Below are 11,139 nucleotides of genomic sequence, written 5' to 3'. Positions count from 1 at the left end.
GGAATGGAGGAAAGGAAAGAAAGATGCTAAAATTGGTATCTCGTGTGTGCCGGGCACTTGCACAGCCCTATTAATTTGCAAACAACCTCCTGGAGGTGATATTATCCCTATTTTACAAAAGAAAAAAATGAAGTGCAGAGCTAAGTGCTGGAGTCAAGAATGAAACCCAGCTCGGTTCAGTGCCAGAGCCTCTTTCTGCTATACCATGGTATGGAACAGAAGTCTGGGAATGAAGGTGAGGGGCACCTTAGTGACGGGAAGGACGTATGCTGGCAGAGAGACGAGACGCATGAAGCCATAAGGGCCTGAACAACCAGCCAGGGGCCTTACAGGCTTACAAGCCGGGCCTAGATTCCCGTGTTGTAATCTAGGTTCTCTGTCTTAAGGTCGTTTCCGACCAAATATACTGGCTTAAAATAGGGCTATTTTCTTTCAGACCAATTAAAAAAGATTGTTTAACAAACTAGCAAGATAGAATGGAAGACTAAGGTGTGGTTGTATAAACAGAGGAAGCTTTTGTATTTGGAGCTTGTTTTTCTGTTTGAAGATTAGTGAGAAATTGAGGTATGTTTTCATGTAGCTAATGCTTTCTGAGTGTACTCCGTCTGACCTCAGGTTGGTGATGGGGATGTTGTAAAAGATTTGAGGTAGACTCTGAAGGAAGGCTGGTGAGGCCTTGTCTCACTGGGTGAAAGGGAGAGGGACATGGAGGGGCGGCAGCCCAGCGGTGCATACGGAGGAGGCGCTGTCCCCGAGCCAGCACTAGTGGAGGTGAGGGAGGGCGGACGGCAGCGGCCTGTTCCGATTGCCAGGACTTTCCCCTTGACTGGGCTTCGGGGAGGCTCAGCCGGGGGTTAGACGGCCTCGCCCTAGGTTGGCTGTGCTTGGTGGCTTTAGGTCTCTGAATTATGTGTGCACGTCGCTGTGCTGAGCCGGCCCAGCTCCTTCGCTAATGAATGCCGCTGGGTCTCTGCGGAGGGGCTGGTAGCTGTGGGAGTGGATACAGCATCCTCTGTGGGGAAGGATAGTCCTCCCTCACCCCAAGTCGTCATCATCTTCCTTGGCAATTGGCCTTTTTATCTGAGCCACCTGCCAAAATCCTGGAGGGGAACAAGAGGAAGAAACCCTCTTTTGAACCCATGCTGTGCGAGATCTAGAGCCATGGCCGGTGTGTGAGGGAGACCGAGCACCTGGCATTGTCGAAGGCGACCCTTAGCAAAGCCCTCTGCCAGGCACCATGCCATCACCTGCTCGAGCCGTCCAATCTGCAGGAGGAGCGGTACGTACATTGTTATTCCCACCACACAGGGAAACTGAAGCCCAGAAACTGCTCCAAACCACCTGGCTTGTTTGTGGCAAATGCCGTGGCTCCTAATTAGTGAGTTTTTAACCACGTGGAAGAAATAACATTTCTACCGTTTGTAGAGTTAACAGAAGCCCTTTCTTCGTGATGAGATTTGAACTCTACCACAAATGTGAAATCTAGAAATTTTTTCCTTTTAGATATGAGGAAATGGAGGCTTAGACAGAATAACTTGCCCCAAATTATACAGCTAGCGAGTGGCCGGGCCCACCCATTCTCTTGGCGCGGTGCTTAATGCTGCGGTTTGTATCACCAGTCTGGACCGCTGCCTCTCCTGTTTCCTAAAACCTTGCCAGGTTTCCTCGCTATGATGTGTTCCACTTACCTTCCTTGGTTTGAAAGAAAACAAGTAAAAACCAGCGCACCTCTCGTCTCCCCGATGGCCATGGGGAAAAGAATCTAGACATAAGGCTCATTCTCTCTGATTCTTTTGGAAGAACTCCTGGACAGTGACTGACGGGTCAGCCTTGGGCCGAGCAGCCTGTTTCTTGTGTGTTTTTTGTGTGTGCCAGTCCCACAGTTTCCACAGACCGCCTTTCTGTACTGTAACTGAACCCTGTAATGAAGTGCAAACCAGTAATTGCCATTGGAGACACCAAGGTTGGACGGCGTCGGGAGGGGATGCGCTGCAGGAAGTGGGAAGCGTGCATTGTGTTCCGCAGCTTCCGAGTTTTGGTTGTTGGCTGTCATCTGCTCCTGTCTGGGCTTTCACTGTATGCTCTAACCAAAGCGGCTGTCCTCACAGTGACACGTTTTCTCAGGCGCTCTGATGCTGGCATCTCGTTGGGCCCTTCTGTCATGTAGATAGTCTCAGAAGTTGTTCATGCCTGTGGAGGCTTCACGAAGGAAAATATGGTGGATGTCATCCGGGAGGTGAAACACCTCTGCACGGTGGCACCAAGGAACTCAGGAAGGCTGAGCGCACTTCATGAGATCAGTTGAGGCTGGTGAAGGGGCGGGCGACCTGGGGAGAACATGGATCCTTCCATCAGCTATCTTACGGGTTAAATTTACTTGTTTTATGTGGCTCTGGAAGGGTGAAAACAGGAGAAGGCCATTGGGCAATTTGAGCTAAAATATGTCTCCCATGATGGTAGAATGGGCTGCCATGGGAGCAGGGGTGGCGAGCAGTGTGCACCATGTCACCGCAGTGTTTAAGCAAGAAGCCAGTTGTTTGGCTGGTGCAGTGAATGTTCTCCTATGGGATGTGACTGGTGACACTGCCAAGATCACTACTCCCCTCCTGGGCACATGGATTTATTGGGAAACATTCAATGTCACCTACTATTTACCAAGCCCAGCGTTGGGGGAGCAGGAACAGTTAGAGAAAATGTCAAGATTTTCAGCTTAGACAACTGAGAAGGTGAAACCCCTGACCCAGATGGAGCGCACCGGATGTGGGGAGGGCACTCAAGGCTTGGACAGACTCAGAGCCATTTTGTGGCTGGGAGAAACTCTGGCAGGTGTCCCACGCCACCCGGGAGCCAGGCTTGTAGGAGACTGGCACAGGAGCAGAGCTGTGCCCAGCGCGGAGGAACCTACGAGGGTCGGAGGGCTCCGATCCTGGTGCGGGCTTCGTGGCATCTGAGCGGGGCAGGAATGTGCCCTGCGAAGTGGAGAGGTTTCCAGCAGGGGGCACGGTGTGCACAGAAAGGGCAGCACGAAGGTCCCTGTGAACGGGGGACGGACCACTCTGTGAGGGTCTCTGGGGTCTGTGTCCTCCAGTGGCAGCCATCTTCTGAAATGGCGAGAGAATTCTGGGGGGGTCAGTTTGGACAGCTGGATGGGGGAGGATTAGAGGCAGGAAGCGGATGAGGGACGAGAGAGGATGACTGAGAATGGCAGCGGAGACGGAGGCAGGAAAGGCATCACAGGCCAGGCTTCTCTCCTGGACCGAGGGGGAAGGAGGGCTTGACTGCACCCAGCCTGGGGCCGAGGAACCATGGCCAAGGGAGGAGAGGCCTGCCCAAGAATTTCTCCTGTGCCACTGCTGAGTTGGTGACGGAGAGGACAGTGGTGCCTGAGACCAAGATGGAGAAGGCCAGGAGCAAGAGCTGAGAGGGCGGGAGGGGGAGGGGGAGGGGGAGAGGAGCTGCAGTGTAGTGAGGACCATCTCCATTGGGGTAGGAAATGGGGGTTTGGTGGGTCCAACTCTCTTGGGGGGGTGGGAGGAGCTGGGGCCCCTTTCTTAGGCTCTGTGGGAAGCGTTTCTTTTGGGAACAGGTTTACAGGCTGGCTGGTCAGCATCTAACCCTTGCCCCCGAGTTTCTGCTCTGCTGGGCTCGCCAGTCAAAAGGGAGTGACAGGTACTAGGTGTTGGTTCATACAGAGGCCTTCTGCTTTTTAAAAAAGTGAGTTTTTGTTTTTTTACCTGGACAAGGGCTGGAGCTCATTTGATTCAGCATCTGTAGACCATTGAGCCAGGGGAAGTGTGAGCTTGCACGGTTGCTGGACGATTTGCTCTGAGCCTCAGTTGTGTGTGTGTGGGTTCATCCTGGCCAGGCGGGCAGGGGCACCCAAGGAGAATTCAGGGTGGGTTTCTGCACATCAGCAGTTTTGTAGCTTGGTTGGGAACTAGGGCTAAAGAGGCCACTGTAGTTTTTTTGAATCTTTAGGTCGGAGGCATGAAAGGTCACAACAGGTGCACTGAGACACTGATCCTGTCAGCCTCTGGGGGTAACCAGAGGTAACCAGGCCAGGTGTCTCTAACTACAAGTGGCCTTGTCTGTTTACCCCACTGGGCCATAGGGATATCACCTCTTTTTTGCATGTCACAATGTGGAAATATATGGGAACATTGCCTTAGACATGGTGTCACCAAACTTGGGGCCACAGAGGAACCTTTCCGGCCTCGTGGACCAGTCGCTGTCACGGCTACGCAGCTCTGCCGTGGTGGGGGGAGAGCAGCTGGTGTGTGAGTGGACGACCACGGCCGGGGCCCAGCCAGTCCTTACAGAAACGGGTGCTGGGCCATCTTATGCCGACCCCCGCCTGAGACTGCAGCGATCACGCACCCTTTGGCTTCCGTCCTCCTCCCCGCAAAGCTGCCTGCACAGCGGTGTGGGGCACTGAGGGCAGAGGGCGAGCCGGCCCGAGGGCCTCGGGTTTTGAGAGGTGGGCACTGATGGGAGAGCGGGTGGCTGAAGACAGACGACAGCACAGGGCTCAGGAAGTCCAAGGCGACGGGCCCAGAGGAGAAGGGCTGAGGTGGCCGGAGCGCCTCGGAGGGAGGAGCTCTGGGAGACGGCGGGTGGAGCAGGGGAGCCAGCGGAAGGCTGTGGAGGACCAGGCGTGTGCTTACGAATGGAATCTTTCAGTTTAGTCTGGACTTTTTGGCCGAGAGTTTGGTTATTGTTGGGAAAGAGAGGCCCGGAGAGACACGGTTCTTCTGGCCACTGGCTCTAGTGGGCCCATGAGGGCCGTACCTTTCCGACATGCAGTTTGATGACATCTTCCACCTTCAGGCCTCTTCTCTCTTGCTACCCTGAAGACCATTTAAAAGAGCAAGAAAAACTAAACATTCTGCCTCAAATTCTAACTTTGGCTTGGGTCCTTGGTGTGTGAGAGTAAAAAATGTGAGGGGGAAGCCTATCCTCGCTTCAGAATTGAGTCACGTGGCAGGAAAGCTTTGTGGAGCAGATTCACTTCCTGTCTGCGGCCAGCACACAGGGCAGGCCTTCAGACGAGCAGAGCGATGGTCTGTACCCTCAAGGGTCCTACGAACTGTCGAGGCAAGGTGCCTGTGCTACAGGTTGAAGCAGATGCAGCTTGGGCGCATCACCAACAGCCTTGGGCCAGGCCTTCCGCTGGTGCAGGGAACACTGAGCTGAATCAGACATGCTGCTTGCCCCACGGTGCTCAGTGTATAGTTGGGGTGGCAGGAAAAAACCATAAATGTATATAGTGTTTTCTATTCTCTAAGTTCTTTCCCTCAAAGAGGTTTCTGGGTAGGAGAAGGGAGCTACACTCTTTACGGAGCATCAGTAAGGCGCCACCACAAGCTGGCAAGTGTCCTTTACCGTGAACGGGAGTTGGGAGGGGGCGAGTGCTTCATGCGTGGTGACAGGAGCTGCCATGAAAGGACCAGCAGGGACTAGAGATCCGGCACAGGTACCATTTTATTGAATCCCCCACCCCCAAGCCCGTGGGAGCAGGTGAGGATCACACACAGCTCAGGAATGGAAGGCACTCGCCCAAGGCCCCACAGCTGGGGAGGTGACAGCTCCACGCAGGGCTCTCCTGACACGGCTCTGGCAGCTCTGTCCTGTGAACCAGCTCCTGTGGGGCCTGTACACTCGAGTCCTCTGGGGACTGAGTCAGGAGGTGGACCTGGGGAGGGTAGTAGGGAGCCTGGGTAGGAAACTACTGAAAAGTTAGGGAACTGGACACGGCCTGCTCTGAGTGGTTACGTTGTCATCGCTGAGAATCAGGTGAGGGTACGGCAGGAAGTCATCCGTGAAGCTGTGCTTCTAAGGCACCTTGGCTACTGTCGTTGGGCTTGTCTGGCTGCTGCTTGTTGGGGATGTGCCTCTTGTATTTTGCTGCCCGGTCTCGTCTTTTGGGGGCATGGAGGGGGCTCTCAGGATCTTACAGTAAGTGGGCAACTTCTCGGTTCTAGGAAGGGGCGCTCCTTGTCTTTTCCAGAGGCATTTCTGTGCTCACAGGAGGAAGGACAGAGGGTGAGCTTGGTCTCACTGGGAGGCTCTTGTTAGGCACCATAGTCACCTCTGGAGCCTGAGGCCTTTGCCATGGCCCTTGGTCATAGGCTCGATGCCATCTGTCTCATTTTTCTGCTTATGGAAATGGATGATGGTCAGAAAGTCCTTTTGTTGTTCACGGAAGTGAATTAAGGAGAGGGCTGGGAGTTTTAGACAGTGAAGATGACTGGAAGAAGCCCCTTCTCCACGTGTAACTTAGTTGCCCTCTGGGCGTCCAGCATCTTTCTCCCTCTTCCGGGTGGCTTGAGCTCTCCCCTCTCTCAGGCTGTGCACTGTTCACAAACACCTCGGGCGCAAGGCGTTTTGGTGGGTCAGCAGCAAGACATCGATCCACCTATGCTTCCTTCCTTGACGCGTTTGTGTCACTCTTCAGTAGATCATCTCGTCGACTCTTCCATCCTGTGGCCCTGACCCCTGAGGGGTTGTGGTCATGGCCCATACGTGAGGTGTGATTTGGAATTTAGGTTCCCCAAATTTGTCACCTGACATGCCATTAAACACATCTCTTACCCCGACCATGGTGGTAGCTCATGTACCAGCTTGATGCAGTCAGAAGGGGTTCACACTGCACACCGCTGGTTCCCTCACTTAATTGGGGTCATTTCTCAGTGGTGGGCCCTGCTATGGATATGTGGGAGGTGGCTTAGCCGCCTTTTCAGAAACTCAGCTGGGGAACCAAATTGCAGGCATCCTCAAGGCCTCTATGCAGGGGCCTTAACCTCTGATCAGGGGTGGCTCTGGCTGTCTTGTGAACTGTCTCCAACCTCCAGACGGACTTCCTTTCCAGGGCCTTGAGGCGGCGAAACGAACGGTTGGCCGAGGTGGAAATTCTCTGCCCTGTCTTCTACGGGGTCGTGAGCCACCTTCCTTGGGGAAGACTTCTGCCCTTAGCAGTTTTTATCCTGTGTTCCCCCAAAGCATCTTTGTTTGAACTCAGGCCTTTTACCAGGGCCCCATCTGGTAGCCTACACCCTTGGTCTCTTTAAGTGGCTATTGGGGCCCAGCTACATCTTGAGGAGGTAGCCTTAATCCGGGCAAGGGCACCTCCAGGACAGTGAGGCTGACGGTGCTCTTGGCAGGGAGGGCTGGCCCAAGGCCAGCTTTAGGCCCACGCGTCCTCCCCCTGCTGCATGGTATTCCTGGGGAGGGGCCTGTAAGATTTGCTTCTCACCCACTCCGAGCAGAATGCTTTGTCTGGGGAGGAGGCAGCCAGTCTAGACCTGAAGCCCGGTCTGTTTGATGAGTAAGGTGGCCCGGAGGAGACCGAGCGTAGGTCCCTACTGCACGGTTACGCATACTACACTGGACTCCTGGCTGTAGCTTACTCTCACTCTGGTCTGGTGATGGCCAAGGTAGTTTTTAGAAATCTATTTAAAATATCTATCTGTATCTACTTACTGTGTTTTCTGAGTACGCAAATGTAAATAGTACAATTTGCAGTGCAAAGTCCTTCGCAATAACTTTGTTGTGTATTATGTTAAAAACATTGGCAACCGTGACTACCATGGACTGTTCTTCCCTTCGGGGCAAGGATACATGTAGGACTCTGAACTTTAAACCTTCGGCGTGGTTGAAGCAGCAGCCTGCATGTGTGGACTGTCACCAGTGCCTCGCCCAGAGATGCCTGGCCTTCACCCAAAGGGATTCTCTGCCACCCCGACTCCCACAGGCAGCGCCCACACTGAGGGGCCTTCGCGCTGACCGCTGGACTCTGCCATAGACTGACCCTCTTGTCTGGCTGCTGCAGTTTGTCTGTAATGCCCCGATATGTTGCATTTTTCCCATTTGGATGAATAAAAATAAAAGCTTCTGTCTTAAGCAGCGACGGGCTGAACTGTTCTGTGCGGGACCTTCTCTGGTTAAATGAAGGTTCCGACTGCGGTGAAAGGGTCAAGTGCACGACCACTTTTTTGGCACTTACGGTGCTCTGGCTCAGTACATGTGGCACAGGGATGAGGGGCCGAGGCCTAATTCCTGTTTACAGGCCTTTCCAATGAGATGCAAAAAGTTTGCACGACCTCAAACTTGAACCCAGCACAGCGAGTAGTGAGTTATGGGTGCTGAATCCTGAAACTCAGAAGTGACCGGGTGCTTGTCACTCATCGCACTCTTAATCCTCACACTTTGGAGCCCAAGCCCAAGCCCACCTCAGCCACCTCGAAGAATGAGGACAGAGGCCCAGGGCCTGCTGCTGCCCCCGTCCAGGTAAGCCAAGAGCTGTGTGGACAAAGGCGCTGGCTGTTTTACTTCATTTTGTAACTTGGGGCCTACCTTTTCCCTGCGCCCCTTCGCCTGGAGTTACAACCATGCTAGGACAGGGGAAGAGGGCTGGCCAGGCCCGCTGCTGCCACCTGCAGCCTCACGCCCAGGCTGGCCTCTGTGGGCATGAGGGGGAGCCAAGCCAGGCTTGCTTGTTCTTGGGCCCTGGACGTGGTGGGACCTGGTAGAAGTTGAAATCCCAGCTCTTGTGATCACAGGCAAGCCTTTCAACTTTACCTGGAAATCTGAGAATAACATCCCTTAACTCACAGGGTGTTCTGGCAGCTGGAGCGTGAAGAGCCCAGAGTTCAGCAGTAAGGAGTTGAGTGACCCCTAGGAGACAGGCACCGAGCCCTTTGCGCAGGTAAGCAAAAGGACTTGGAAAGGTTCAGTACTTGACAGGTGTGTATCCAAGGTGGCCTTGAACCCAGGGTTCAGGCCCCAAGAGTCCAGGTGTGCTACCTGTAGTGAAGAGCTATGAGAGCTATACCCACCTGCTGCCCACACGGTCATCTTAAAGTAGCTGCCCTGCTGGTCATTGGGAGTTAGAGACGTGGCTTAACATCCTAACCATGTTGTCTGGGCCTGGAACCTCTCTATCAGCCCAATTTCTTCACCTATAAAATGGGGAAGGGCAGAGAACTTAGTACTGGGTCCTCCTGTTCTGGGAGCGTGTGCCTTGGCCATTCTGTGTAGCCCTAATCCTCACGTCTGTCCTTCTGCCCTTCTCCGATCCCCGCTCCCACCCACAGTGAATCTTAGATTTGAATCTCAGTGTCAGAATCAGGCATATCTCTGAGCTAGGGAAGCATCAGAAGAATCCTTTAAACATCCAGACAGATGACGATATAGGCTCAGAGAGGCCAAGCACGAGACGCTCCCAGGCCCCAAGGGGCCTTATCAGCGATTTATTCCCCTCTGCGTAGACTCAGGTTTTCACAAGCGTTGAGTCGGTTCAGAGCTGGGACTGGGGTTCCAGGCTCACGTTTAGCTTCACTCCTTTCGTCACTCACTCCTAGGGGACTTTAAGGCAGATGCCTCGTCTCACATCCTGAGCTGCCTCCTTCCCCACCACGCCCGAGTTATTAACAAGGTTCCATCAGCTCAGGTTCAGGAGGGCCTGCTGGATGGTCCGCTCAGCCTGTCACACACTTTCACTTACCTAGTGAGCAGCCCCGAGAGCAGAGTCAGGGGAGAAAAGTGGCCACGATCAGGGCCAGGCCCTGAGTTTCCCAGCGCAGGGCCTCATGCTCCTCCTTCCACCGTTCCCCCAGCTGCCCTGCTTCCCGACGTCGCTTCATGGCCAGGCTTCTTCAACGCTGCCCTTGTCTCTGCTTCCTTCCCTCCCCTCGCAACCCACTGCAGCCTGGTCTCTCTACCGCACCCCTCTCTTGAGCACCAGTCACCAAACCCTTTCCGGTGCTGCCCGCAGCCCAAGGCAGAGCTCGCGCGTTCTCCTGTCCAGGTGGCCACAGCCTTATTCCCTGCTCCAGGTCCTCTCCCCTGATGGCGGTCGCTAGACCTCCACCTAGCCCTTGCTTAAACCTGCACATCCCTGGGCAGTCTCACCCATGGTCCTAGCCTCTGCTTACACGCCAGAGCAGGAGTTCTCGACCAGGGGTGTCGTGTCGCCCCTACCCCGAGGACATTTGGCAATATCTGGAAACATTTTTGGTTGTGACAACTGGTGATAGGGATGCTGCTAAGTGACTATATGGCACAGGACAGTGCCACACAACAAAGAATGGTCAGTGTCGAGGCTCGTAAACCCCATGGTGGCGCTGCCCACACAGTTCCCGAGTGGCAGGACTGTGGACATCCCCAGCATGTGTTTCACAGGCGACCTCAAATCCATACGCTGGAAGCTCGATTCATCCTCCTGGCATTTCCTGCCCGTGCCCTCACCGAGTTACACTGACTCTCCAGGAATTCTTCTCAAATCTGGCTTCCGCTTCTGCTTCAGACTTCTTGGCCCAGGTGGCCTCAGCTAACTCACCCAGTCCCCTCTCTTGTCAGACTGCAGGGCTGTTTCTGCCACCTGCACGTCTTCCTGTATCTGTCTCCGCGAATCCCCGGGCCGTCAGCGCAGGAAGCTGCCTCTGCCATTCCAGCTCCCTCCGCTTCCGCACGGGCCCACGTACCTGTTAGAGCACGTCGTGTGCAGTGGCAACTATTCTTCTTAACCTGGTCTCAACATATCTAGGGGACCTCCCGGAGAGCAGGGCCCCTCTGGGTCACGTGAGGCCCGTGTGCCGAGTCTGAGTGGCACGCGGACTCCTCGGTCTGGGCTGGGGTGAGGATTTCTGCCCAGCGCCTACGCTCCTGAACGCTGGGACTCTGGGGACTGGAAAAGCCTAGACAAGGCTGTGCTTCTGGATCCCTGTCCCGCTGGGCCAGGAATGCGGACCCCAGAAATACGCCCACCAGCCTGTGGGCGGCAAAGGGGTCCCCACTGTGCTCTGAGCCCCTGCCACGGCCCAGGCCCCAGCCTCGGGGCGGCCTCACTCACCACCTTCCCTTCTTCGTGGCCTGCGTCTTGGCCCGCTTCCATCCGAAGGCCGGGTGTGCCTAGGGTCCTGGAGGGCAGGTTGAGCAGGGGGGAACCGTAGGGTTGGGGGCACTGCTCTTCTTCCTGCCACAGAGAAGGGGGCGAGGTGGTAAAGAAGGACAGCAGAGGGCCGGGGGAGCCTCATCCCCGTGGCGCAGGGCTGTGGGCGGGCCAGCAGTGACCGGAAGAAACTTTCTAAAGGCTGGAGCTGTCCGTGCCACCACTCCTGAAAGCTCCGCAGGCAGAACGGG

The sequence above is a fragment of the Pteropus alecto genome, unplaced genomic scaffold (genome assembly GCF_000325575.1).
Source record: "Pteropus alecto unplaced genomic scaffold, ASM32557v1 scaffold67, whole genome shotgun sequence".
Lineage (NCBI taxonomy): Eukaryota > Metazoa > Chordata > Mammalia > Chiroptera > Pteropodidae > Pteropus > Pteropus alecto.
Note: the sequence above shows the minus strand (reverse complement) of the source record.